The sequence below is a fragment of the Monodon monoceros genome, unplaced genomic scaffold (genome assembly GCF_005190385.1).
Source record: "Monodon monoceros isolate NGI ecotype Baffin Bay Population unplaced genomic scaffold, NGI_Narwhal_1 Super_Scaffold_18, whole genome shotgun sequence".
In the NCBI taxonomy this organism is placed as follows: domain Eukaryota; kingdom Metazoa; phylum Chordata; class Mammalia; order Artiodactyla; family Monodontidae; genus Monodon; species Monodon monoceros.
The window spans coordinates 147,373,663-147,384,549 of NW_021703774.1; the positions used below are offsets into that span (position 1 = coordinate 147,373,663).

The window sequence follows — 10,887 nt, forward strand, 5'->3', positions numbered from 1 at the left end:
TGTGTGTGTGTGTGTGTGTGTGTGTGTGTGTGTGTGTGTGTGTGTGTTCCCAGTACATTTCCTTCTAATTTTTAAAACCATACGTAACGTCAGGGACATTTAATCCATATGGTTCTGATTCCTTAACACTTAAATCATCCAAATGTTGTTTTGTAGGATATATTTGTAAATCTCTTTACATAAGCTCTTAACTCCTGCTTTCTCAAGGGCATGGAGGTAAGATCTCTGGGAAAGGCTTCCTTTAATGCCAGTTTTCCGCTCTCCACCCAAGTGGGCCAGAGGTCTTGTGACCGCCTGTGCTCCGGGCACCAGCTGCCCCGGCCCTGCCCTCAGGGCTGAAGGGAGGCTGGTGGGAGAGGAAGAAGGACAGACCGGGGTCCGTCCACCCCCTACCACCACTTCCTGGCAGTGTGATCAGCCTCTAGTCCACCACATCAAACCCTTTTTTTCCTCACCTGTGAAAAGGGGTAAATAATCACCCTCTGAAAGGGTTGTTAAGAGGAATTAGACAAGGACACGCAGAGCGCCTGTAGCCTGGAGAGCAGGGTTTGCCGTCCCCTGTGCCACAGCGCAGGGCTGAGGTGAGAGCAGGCCAGGTCGGACTGCAGGGTGCTTTTGGAGGAATCTTAGATGGCAGCACCAGGTGGAGAAGCCGAGTCCAGAGAAGCAAAAGAGGATCCTGCCCATGGGAACTGGGGACTGAGACAAGGATGGAGCAGTGACTGCAGTGGCCCGGGCGCGGGAGGTAAATGGCCTGGTGCGTGGAAATGCGCAGCCCAGCACTCAGGTGGGAGTCTGGGAGGCAAGTGGGCAACCCCAGCACACCCTCCGTTTGGTGTGCCAAGGGGTAGGGGGGTAAGGTCGCACAGAACCAGGCAGGCCATGGACGGAGGGGGCAAGGAAGGCGGCCCTCCCACTTTTAAGGGCCTGGGTTTCACACCTGGAAGCTACCCACACTCATCTGTCGGAGCACAGGCTCCAAAGACCCCCTTCACAGGCTCTCTCACCTGCAGCCACCAGCCCAGTTCCTCAGCCTAGAGTTCGGCCCTGTGTCCCCAGCACACCTAGAATCCCTACTTTCCACTCCCTCCCTCCCTCAGGCCATTCCCAAACATTCAGTGCTCTTTCAAGCTTTTGTTTCTTCACCTGTTTCTCCTCTTTGGGTGGCCTTTTCCACTGATAAACACCTACCCCCTCTTCAAAGTCCAACTCAAAAGTCACCTCCTCTGAGAAGCCTTTCTGGGAAGATTTGCCAATAGCGGCACCTTCCTTAGTGCTCTCCCTAGTCTTGGTCTTACTGGGCTGTACTTACTTGGGATGAACTCTTCAGGACCTGTGCTGGGAGCTGCAGGTAGAAGGATGGCTAAGAGTCCCCAGGAGGTCCTCCTGTTCGGGTGGAAGCAGACCCATGCTTAACCCACCCGCTGGGAAGAATGGAAATCAAAGATGGCACCTGCAGGAATCCGTGGCTGTGGGCACGAGATGGGAGACCAAGAAGGAGGACCCAGATGTCCTGGTGTAGCATAGTTCCTGGGGGGCCTCCCCATGGCAAGGGCCTGTTGGCCAGCTCTGATCTGGACGCCACCAGTGCCTGTACCCATAGAACAGAATTTGTTTCTCTGGCAATTCCAGGCGGAGCAAATCCCAGACAGAGCTGAGTCTCTGGGACAGAAGAGCAGATGCTGTCTAAAATTAGGCTACTGAGTGCGACTCCATCTAGGCTGAGGGAATGGATCTGCTTCTTACATCTGTCATTGTGTAGTGGAGGCAAAGCAGAGCCCCTGCCTCCCTGTTGAGGCTGAGTGGCAAAGTGACAGCCAGCCAGGGGGCCAGCACTCTACAGTCTACCTGGAGTGCTTTCCTGCCCCTTATCTGGTTGACTCCTCACAAATCCCCTGAGAGGGGCATGTCCCCAGAGAGCTACCCCCCACTTCCTCAAACAGCCCTTAGGAGCGGGGTCTGACTTTGGCTTTGAACACATCCCCTAGGAGGTTAGATAACCTGTCCGGTATCCTCTCCACCAGTGGGGGTCCAAACTGCTCTGGAACCTAACCTCAAATTCCAGCAGCAAGAAGACAGGCCCCTAGGAATTATGCAGGTAAAAGCCAGGAGGTGTCTGGCTGAAGCTGAGGAAGATGGTAATCAAGAAAAATCTCTTCCTGCCTCTTCTTTGTTGTTCCTTCCTCCGTACAGGCATCCTCAGACTCTTTCACTGCCTGCCCAAGCTGGATCTCAGGGAAGTGGTAACCATTGGAGACCTGCTGTGGGGTCCCAGCCCCCAACCATAGCCTTTATTTCTCCTAAAGCTACAGTTCTCACAATGGCCTACAAGGCCCCAAGTAATATGCCTGACACACTCTCACCTCAGGGCTTTTGCACTGGCTGTTGTCTTTGCCTATATAGGTCTTCCCCCCAGTATCTACAGGACTCAATCTTCACCTGCTTCAAGTCATTGCTCAAATGCCACCTTCTCAATGAGGCTTATTCTAACTATCCTATTTAAATTTGTGACCCAGCTCCCAGCCCTGCATTCCTGATTTCCCTACTCTGTTCTACCTTGTACTTTCCATTTTATATACTTCCTGCTAACATGTTATATAATTCACTTATTTATTCAGTTTCTTTATTGTCTGGCTCTTCCTTCTAGAATGTAAATTCTACGGGGGGACAGCTTTTTGTCCATCTTGCCCACTAAGGTACTTACTCTTAGTCCCCAGAATAAGGCCCAGCCTGTAGTAGGTGTTCACTGAACATCTGTTAGAGGATGCATGTGTTTGGGTGAGGCGGCGGCACCTGGCCCCAGGGCTGCGTCCTTCCTTGGCCCCTCTGCCATCGGGACTGCTTCTAGGTCCTCTTTGGGCCTCCATTTGCTCATCTGGCAACTGGGGCTGACAGTCCGTTTCCTGCCTCTTGCAGAGCCTTGGAGAGGACATGAAGGTACAGGTGCGATTGTGCCCAAATCTACCAAGGGCTACCCAAATAAGGGTGAGGTGTCTATTTTGTTCAGCTAGCACATTGAGCACCCACTGAGTGCTAGGCCCATACTTAGCACTGGGGTTCTCCAGAGGAGTGACACCTTCTGTCCATCTGCAGAGAGGCTCTCCCAGGTCCGTGGAGCCAACTCCAGATGTGAGGAGGTAGGAAATGCCCACTTATTGGAGAGCTGTTGGACAAAAGGGAAGCCAAATAAGGAATGTGGGACCCTCCTGAGATCCGGGGAATGTATACCTTCACCTTCTGTATTAGTTGGGGTTCTCTAGGGAATCAGGATACACACACACACACACACACACACACACACACACACACACACATATCAGAAATAGTATATATATATATATATATATATATATGTATATTGTGCACGTGTGCACGAGAGAGAGAGAGAGCCTGAGACTTATTACAAAGCTTGGCTCGTGTAATTATGGATGCTGAGAAGTCCCAAGACCTACTGTTGGCAAGCAGGAGACCCAGGCTTGCCGCTGGTGTAAATTCCAGTCTGAAAGCCAGCAGTCTGGAGACTCAGAAAGGGCTGATGTTTCAGTCCGAGTCCAAAGCCTAGAAGAAGCCAGTGTCCCAGCTCAGTCAGGCTGAGGAGTTCCCGCTTCCTCAGCCTCATTGCTCTATTCAGGTCTTCAGTGGATTGGATGAGGCCCCCCACACTGGGGAGAGCAATCCGCTTCACCCAGTCTAACGATTTGAATGTTAATCTCACCCAGAAACACCCTCACAGACACACCCAGAATAATGTTTGGCCAAATTCTGGGCACCACATGGTCCTATCAATCTGCCACATAAAATTACCTGTTATCCCCTCCTCCCCACTCCCAGATCGCTCTTGACTCTTCACCTCCAAGCTCAGAACCAGCCACCAAATCCATGTGCCCACCTTTCCCTCCCCAGGTCTCCGGCTCTTCCAACCTGCCATGCTTGGAGACATTGCCTCTGCTCCCAACCTCCCCTGACCCAGCCCCTTCTAAGTGGTACACTAGTTGCCCCAGGATGCTTGCTGGGATTCTCATCCAGTCAGATTCAGGGTGGAGTCGAAGGGGCAGGTTGTCCAAAATCAGCAGGAAGGCCTGGGGGAGACAGGCCTCAGAGGGCTGGTTTTCAGGCTGGAAGGAGCATGGCTGTGTTAAGAGCCTTGAGCTCCTGCGGGATCAGTGGGGGCTCCGTCTGTATCCCCAGCCAGAGGGGCAGATGCTTCCATGTTCCCCAACTCTGGGACGTATGGGAGGAAGCCGTCCAGGTCCTCTGTATGTCGAGCACCTACTAGGTGCCAGGCATAGACCCTCAGAGCTCTCCCAACCTAGTGGGGGCATCAGATACAAATATTTTACTATAATGGGATAGATGCTCTGATGATGTATGCAAAGCAAGTTACAGGAAAGTTGTGGGGAGGAGGCTTTTAATTCTACTGGTTGGGGGGGGGGGCTGGTCAGGAAAAAATAATAACACCAGAGTGTTCGAAGGAGAGGGAAGGGAGGATGGGGGGATAGGAGGAGAAGGAAGGGCATTCCTGGTAGAGGGAAGCACATGAGGAAAGACACGGAATGTGAACATTCCTGTTGCATTTAGGGAACTAGTGAGTGATCTTGCCCAGGCCAGGCCCTCTTTGCAGGAGGACTCCAAGGCCAAAGGATGGAGGATTGGGGCTCTCACCACCTGCCCTGAGAGGTCAGAAAAGCTGCAGAGGGAGGGAGCCTGAGCAGGGGTGGAGTGAGACCATTTCTAGATTTCTTTGCTGTTGTTAGATGGAGGCTCCAAAAGTTAGCTTTCACACCAGGCCCCACCCCTTCCCATACACATGTCTCTTTGACATCCCTTCTGCATCATCTGTTGATTTTATTCACTGTTATCGTAGTTATTTTCTGAGTGTGCAAGTCCTCTCTGGAGCCAGACTGTCAGATGCACAGGTCCCGTCAGGCCTCATTGGTCTTGCCTGGGGACTCCTTCGTGACCACCCCCTGCCCATCCCCAGTCTCTCGCCCTGGGCTGGCCACATGGGTGGTAGCAATCACTGTTGGATAAAAGTCACACAAGGGGAGACAGCTTTAAGGCCATCCCAGAACTTCCCTTTCCTTCTTGCTGCTCCCGAAACTTTTTCTTGTCAGACCTTTTACTGTTTTTCTTGTCTTAATGTTTATGGGGTCCAATTAAATTCTCATTTCCTCCCTTCCCTTACTTTATGAGCTACTGTCAAAGACTGAGTCTCATGTATCAAAGTACCCTCCAAAGACCTTGAGTGGAGGTGGGGGGAGGGGCTCCCTTTATTGAGCATCTACTACAGGCCAGCTGCTTGATACTCACAAGGCACTGACTCCTTTAATTTTATCAGCTCTTATTTGATCTTCGTCATCCTTCCCTGAGATGTGTTATCCTCCCCATTTTACAGCCGTGAAAACTGAGACTCAGGAGAGTTAAGCAGCTAGTAAGGGTCAGAGCCAGGACACAGACTGCCTTAATCCAAGGCTTAGAAGCTGATGCTCTCCTGCTGCACCTCCCATGGAAAGGCAAGAAGCCATACGCAGAGTAAATAGTGCTCGTTATTGATGATCTTGCAAGTCGGCCCCTTGGCTTGGGGAAAACCTGTTCTCACAGCTGCCAGGGGGAGTGGCTAATCTTCTGATTTCCTGGAACCAAAGGCCGCACCCTCCTCACCTGGGGTTCACTGGGCCCTGTGGGAGTCCCCAGAAACGCTGGTGAAAAGCCAGAATGAGGCAGACATGGTGTTCAGGTTGAGCCAAAGCCTCAGTCTAAAGTGTAGGAAAAAAGGATGCTTTTGTCATTTGGGGAAAACTAGTCAGTGGGCTGGAGGCCATGTGGCCTCTTGTAGTTGTTTACTGGACAGGACGGCCAGAGGCACAGAAGTCTGTCCTTAGTATGCTCTGAATACCTGTGACGTTCCTGGCAGTGAGGAAGACGTGGCTGTGCATGGAGTTGCAGAAACTAAAGGGGCAACAGATAGATGAATGAAGTGACTGCACATAGTGGGGCACAAGCCAGGACATTTGTACCAAACGCTGGAGATTCACAGAGAAGGAAGCAGCCAATGCCACCCAGGGGACCAGAGAGGCTTTCACAGGGGAAGTGGCCTCTGAGCTGACCTGGAAGGCTGAATGGGAGCCGGCCAAGCAATATGAGTAAGGATAACAGTACAGGGGACTAAATATGCAAAATGCACTCAGCAGGTTCGGAAACAGTGAGCAGTTCTGCATGGTGGGAGCATGGGGTGGTGCAGAGAGAGGGAGGCTTGGGCAGGTGAACTGAGGCTGTTAAAAGAGGCACTAATAGACAGGGTAATTTAGCTGGGCAGGCACCCACTTGAATTTGTCTCAGGGAGTTTCGCTTACGTGGGGAATGGATGGGAGGGGGTGATGGGCAGGGGGATCAGGGAGAAGGCTGTTGTAACTGGGTGATGATGGTGGCCTAGACTGGGGCAGCAGGAATGGAGGAGGGATTCTGGCTTGGGCTTGGGGTGATGGGCGCCTCCATTAATGAAGATAAACAATATAGGAGGAGCAGGATTCTGGATCACAATATGGGAGCAAAGTAACAGTTGCTACCGTTTATTGAGCACCTACTAGGTGCCGGGTGCTCCATCAAGGGCTCTATTTCAGTTTCTTGTCAAATCTTCATAGCAGCCCTTTAAGATGAGGAAGTCAAGGTCACCAACATCATGTAAACATGCCCAAGGTCACACAGTAAGTGGGGCTGGGAACTGAAGTCAGGTCCCTGTGGCTCCGAGGCCCATGATGTTACCCACAGCATCAGATGAAGGATGAGTGAGTGCCTGACTGAGTCAGGAAGCTGGAAACACAGCCCTCAGGCTGGGGAGAGAGGCTGGGACTGAGTCCATCGGCAGCCCAGGTGGACTCCATAAACTGTAGGAGTCCCTAGTTCTCTGTCCCAGGAGAGAGATGGCTACCTCTGTGAGAAGTGAGGACTGATGTAACAGATCTGTCAAGAGAGCACAAACCACACACACACACACACACACACACACACACACATCGACAGACAGTAAAACGCCACAAAGCATCTGAATACAGGAAATCATAGCCATGGGGTCAGGAGGGTGGAGAGAGGGTGGCTGGTAAGTAAGTGCGAGACCCAAACATTAATTACCTGGAGAGCCTACTGAGTGAGTTGCTCAGCCCCACCTTGAAAGCTCTCCCAAGGCCACTATGGCAGTCCCCAGCCCTTAGAAACCATGGTGTATTCCAAAACTGTTATCTGTAATTTGGTTGTTAGCAGTTGGAAACAAAATTTCACAGAGAGACAGCATCCTAGATGACAGATCAGATGCCAACCATTTCCCCTGCTCCAATCTCTTTTAGTCTGTAAATTCTCTACAGCGTGATGTTGGCTTCACAGCAGAACCAAGCCCAGTGCGTGTGTGTGTGTGTGTGTGTGTGTGTGTGTGTGTGTGTGTGTGTGCAGTGTTTCCATGGAAACAAGCATTCAGCAATCTAGCCGGGACACCTGGACCACAATCTCCCTGAATCGTAGCCCCAGAAGAGAATGAATTTTATCTCTCACCTCATGTGCCCCCGCCCTGCCCCAAGCTTGGCAAACAGCACTGTAGCATTTAGCAAGTTGCACTGGGATGATCTGTTTACCTGCCAGTCTCCATCCTTGGATAGAGCTCCTAGAACACAGGTTTGTGTGTTGCATGTTCCCAGAACAGGGAAGGAGCCTGATTCATGTTTGAGGAATGAAGGAATGTGGGGAAGCCCTCAGGGCCAAGCTCTGTGAATTTCTCAAGACCTGGCCCAGTTATACGAAGGGAAAGGGCTGATAGGAAGGAACTGGCACCTGGTACCACCTGCCTTCTCACCTGGGGCCCATCCAGCTGCAGGGTGGGAAAGGTGCCTGGGGCCCCAGGGTGGGGGTGGTGGCTCACGGAACAGAGTTGGGCTCAGGCTTCTAGCCTTGAAGAAGGGCTGCCTGCCTCCATCCTGTGTCCCTGAGCTCTGAGGCTGGAGTCCTGAAGACCTTCTAGCTTTCAGTGAGAACTGGCACCAGAATTGGGATGGGGGCTGAGTCTCAAGACAGGGGACAAGGAGCTTTGGTTGTAGGAGGAGCTGAGTGAAGGCTCTGGGCCGACACCCCTGGCCTGGAGGATGGCCACAGCTGGATGGGAAGTGCGGCTTGGGGGTAAGGAGCAGGATCTTTGCAGGGTTCCGGAAAATCCAGAGTGACTATGTCTGGCACAATGAAGGTGCTTGATAAAACACACTTTCCTCATGCCTCATGCCTATAGCATGCTACTTTGCTATAGAAGGGAAGTATGGACTGTATGTTTGGGGGCTGGGATGAGAATGTCCCAGGCTGCCTAGATGGGGCTGCACAGGAGTTTGCTAAGAGAAAGGAGGGGGAAGACAAATCCCAAGCCACAGAAAGTTGGAACAAAGGAGCGGTCCAAGGAAAGGGCCTTGGCAGGGCAGCCTCTGCAGGGCTGGCACATTGGCCCAGCTTCCTGAGCATCCAGTCCAGTCTCGCTGAGAACCCACCTTCCACCACAGCCCCTAGCCAGGGCCCCTGGAACCTCAGGTACAGCTCTGAATTGGATCAATCTGCCCCTCCTATGGTTCGCTTGTCTCTTGATTTGCCCCGCAGGATCATTCATTCACTTAACAAACATTTGTAAACTCAGTCTTGGCAGGAGAGGAGAACCAAGATGGCAATATCCTGGCAGCTTCCAATCTGGAAAGAGGGGAGACCTCTCCCAGCTGACTGCAACTTGGGGTGATGGGTACGTCTCTAGAGGCAGGAACCATTGAGTTGCCTGTGGCAACATAGGAGGGTGACTGAATCCATTAGGAGTTTCCAGTGGGGCAGGGCCACCCTTCAACGCTAGGAGAGGGTCCTCATCCTGGGGCAGGAAAAAGGCTGTCATCTAAGCCTTTGTGCAAATCACAAAATGTCACCCCTCTGGGCATATGAATTATAACAAGACATCCACTTGCTCCCAACTGGAGCTGCTCCCAGCCAGGAACAGTAAGCAGGGCAGAGGGCAGGGCAGGAGTGGAGTGAGGGGCAGGGTCCTATCCCTCGGGGTACCCTGTCTCACTTGCCCTAATTAAGAGAAAGACTTATGTTAAGGGCAGGCTTGATTCAGGGTGTGAAGGACGCAGGAGGGGTAGAGAGGGCATTTCAGACAGAGGAAAGTCTGTGCAAAAACCCCCAAAAGTGAAAGCTGGTGGAAGGTTGGAGAGAGTGCTGGCAAAGGATGCAGAGGGCTGAGCTGCAGGAGATGCAGCTGGTCGATGGAGCCTTTGTCAGAAAGGGGATGACCCAATTAGAGGTGGGATTGAGCTCTGGGAGCTGATGGAAGATGGGGGGGACTGGGCTGGTGGTGATCAACAGAACAGCTGGGGGCCTTGGCAACCAGCCAGCGAGTGTGCAATTGTGTACGTGAGTGTGCAGGCCCAGTGAGTGTCCAGCTGTGATCACACCTCCCTCCTCCCCCTGCAGGCCCTGGAGCTCTGGTTCCCTCCCCAGGGCAGTTCCCCTTTGGAAGTCAGGGTTTCTCCATTAAAGCTGGTGGTCTGGGAGGGGTTTGTTTGCTCTAACCTGTTTTTGGAGGGAAGGTGGAGGCTCTGCCGGAAGCTGTTGTATGGAGAAGTACAGAAATCCCTGGGGCCACTAGCCCCGGCCTAGATGGCCTCTGGCCAGAGGGAGCCTGCTCCTGTGACAGGCAGGCCCTTGAATTTGAGGCCATCACTTTGGAGCCAGAGGAAGCCTGGGGCCTCCGAGGCCTTTGTGGAAGCCGTGGTCAGCTTAGTAGTCAGTCACCCTGTGGGTACTTGAACTTCTGTGACCTGGAGAGGGAGTGCCTCCTTCAGCTGGCACCCTGGGCACTCAGCTTGCCGCACTCTTGTTCTGACTTTGGCCCCAGGCCCCAGAACCTCCTCAGTTTGTTCCCAGCCAGCAGAGGCCAGGCCTGGCGTCAGCCAGGGTCAGCCCCCGTACAGCAGAGAGTTGACCTCGGGTGAATCACCTGACAAGTCAACCTCCGGGTGCAGCATCTGTAAAATACAGATCCTGGTGAGGTCTCCAGGCCCTGGCCGTTTTGCTCCCTCGGGAAGCAGCCCGGTGGGGGGCCCGGCTGGGGGCTGGCCAAAGCGGGGACCAATGTGCTCAGGTCCCAAACCTGGGATCCGGTAGCTTCTGGCAAAGTCAGGCCGTTGGGGAGCCCCGGGGTGGCCCCACCCTCACCCTGAGGCTGGAGCCCAGGGAGCCCGGCCAGGCCTGCCCCGCCCAGCGCTCCTGAAGGTATATTCCCGCCTTGGGAGGCGCGGGCTTCCCGGAGCGGGGCTGGCACACGAGAGCAAGGCGGGGACCGCGCACTCTGGGGACGACGATGGACGCCCGCCGGGCGGGCTGCTGCAGAGTAGGGGCCCCGCGCGGCGGCGGCGGCGGCAGCGACCGGGGCTTCCCTGACTGCCCTTCCCGGAGGGCCCGGGAGGAAATGACAGCGCGGGAGCCGGGGCGGGCGCGGAGGGAGGGGCGGCGCCCGGAGTGACACGGCCTGTCACCGCGGAGGCCGCCTCGCAGACCCTCCCTGCGGCCTCCGGGAGCCGGGGATTCCCCAGACGCAGACCCTTGCCGGCGGCCGCCCGCCCGCCGGGACCCGGCCGCCCGGGGACCCCAAGCGGCGGGCAGCGAAGCCGGGTACGCCGGGGCCGAGACGGCCGGAGAGGCGCCCCATGCGGGCGCCGGGGTCCCCCGGGCTCGGCGACAGGAAACTCTGGGGAGTGAATGGAAAGAAGTGGGTGGTCCTGCCCCTGCGACTTCCCCTGACATCACTGCCCAAATAAGGAGCTTCCAAGCGGCCGCGGGGCGGCCCAGAGCCGCGCCCGCCGCCGGCGCCCGCCCGCT

The 10,887-nt window shown here is 54.4% G+C and overlaps 1 protein-coding gene across 3 annotated transcripts in view; it reads left to right on the top strand.

Moving 5' to 3' along the window:
- The window catches only part of HIVEP3 (human immunodeficiency virus type I enhancer binding protein 3), a 500,899-nt gene that overhangs the window by 360,505 nt on the left and 129,507 nt on the right, over positions 1–10,887 (top strand). The gene's annotated exons all lie outside the window — the stretch shown is intronic.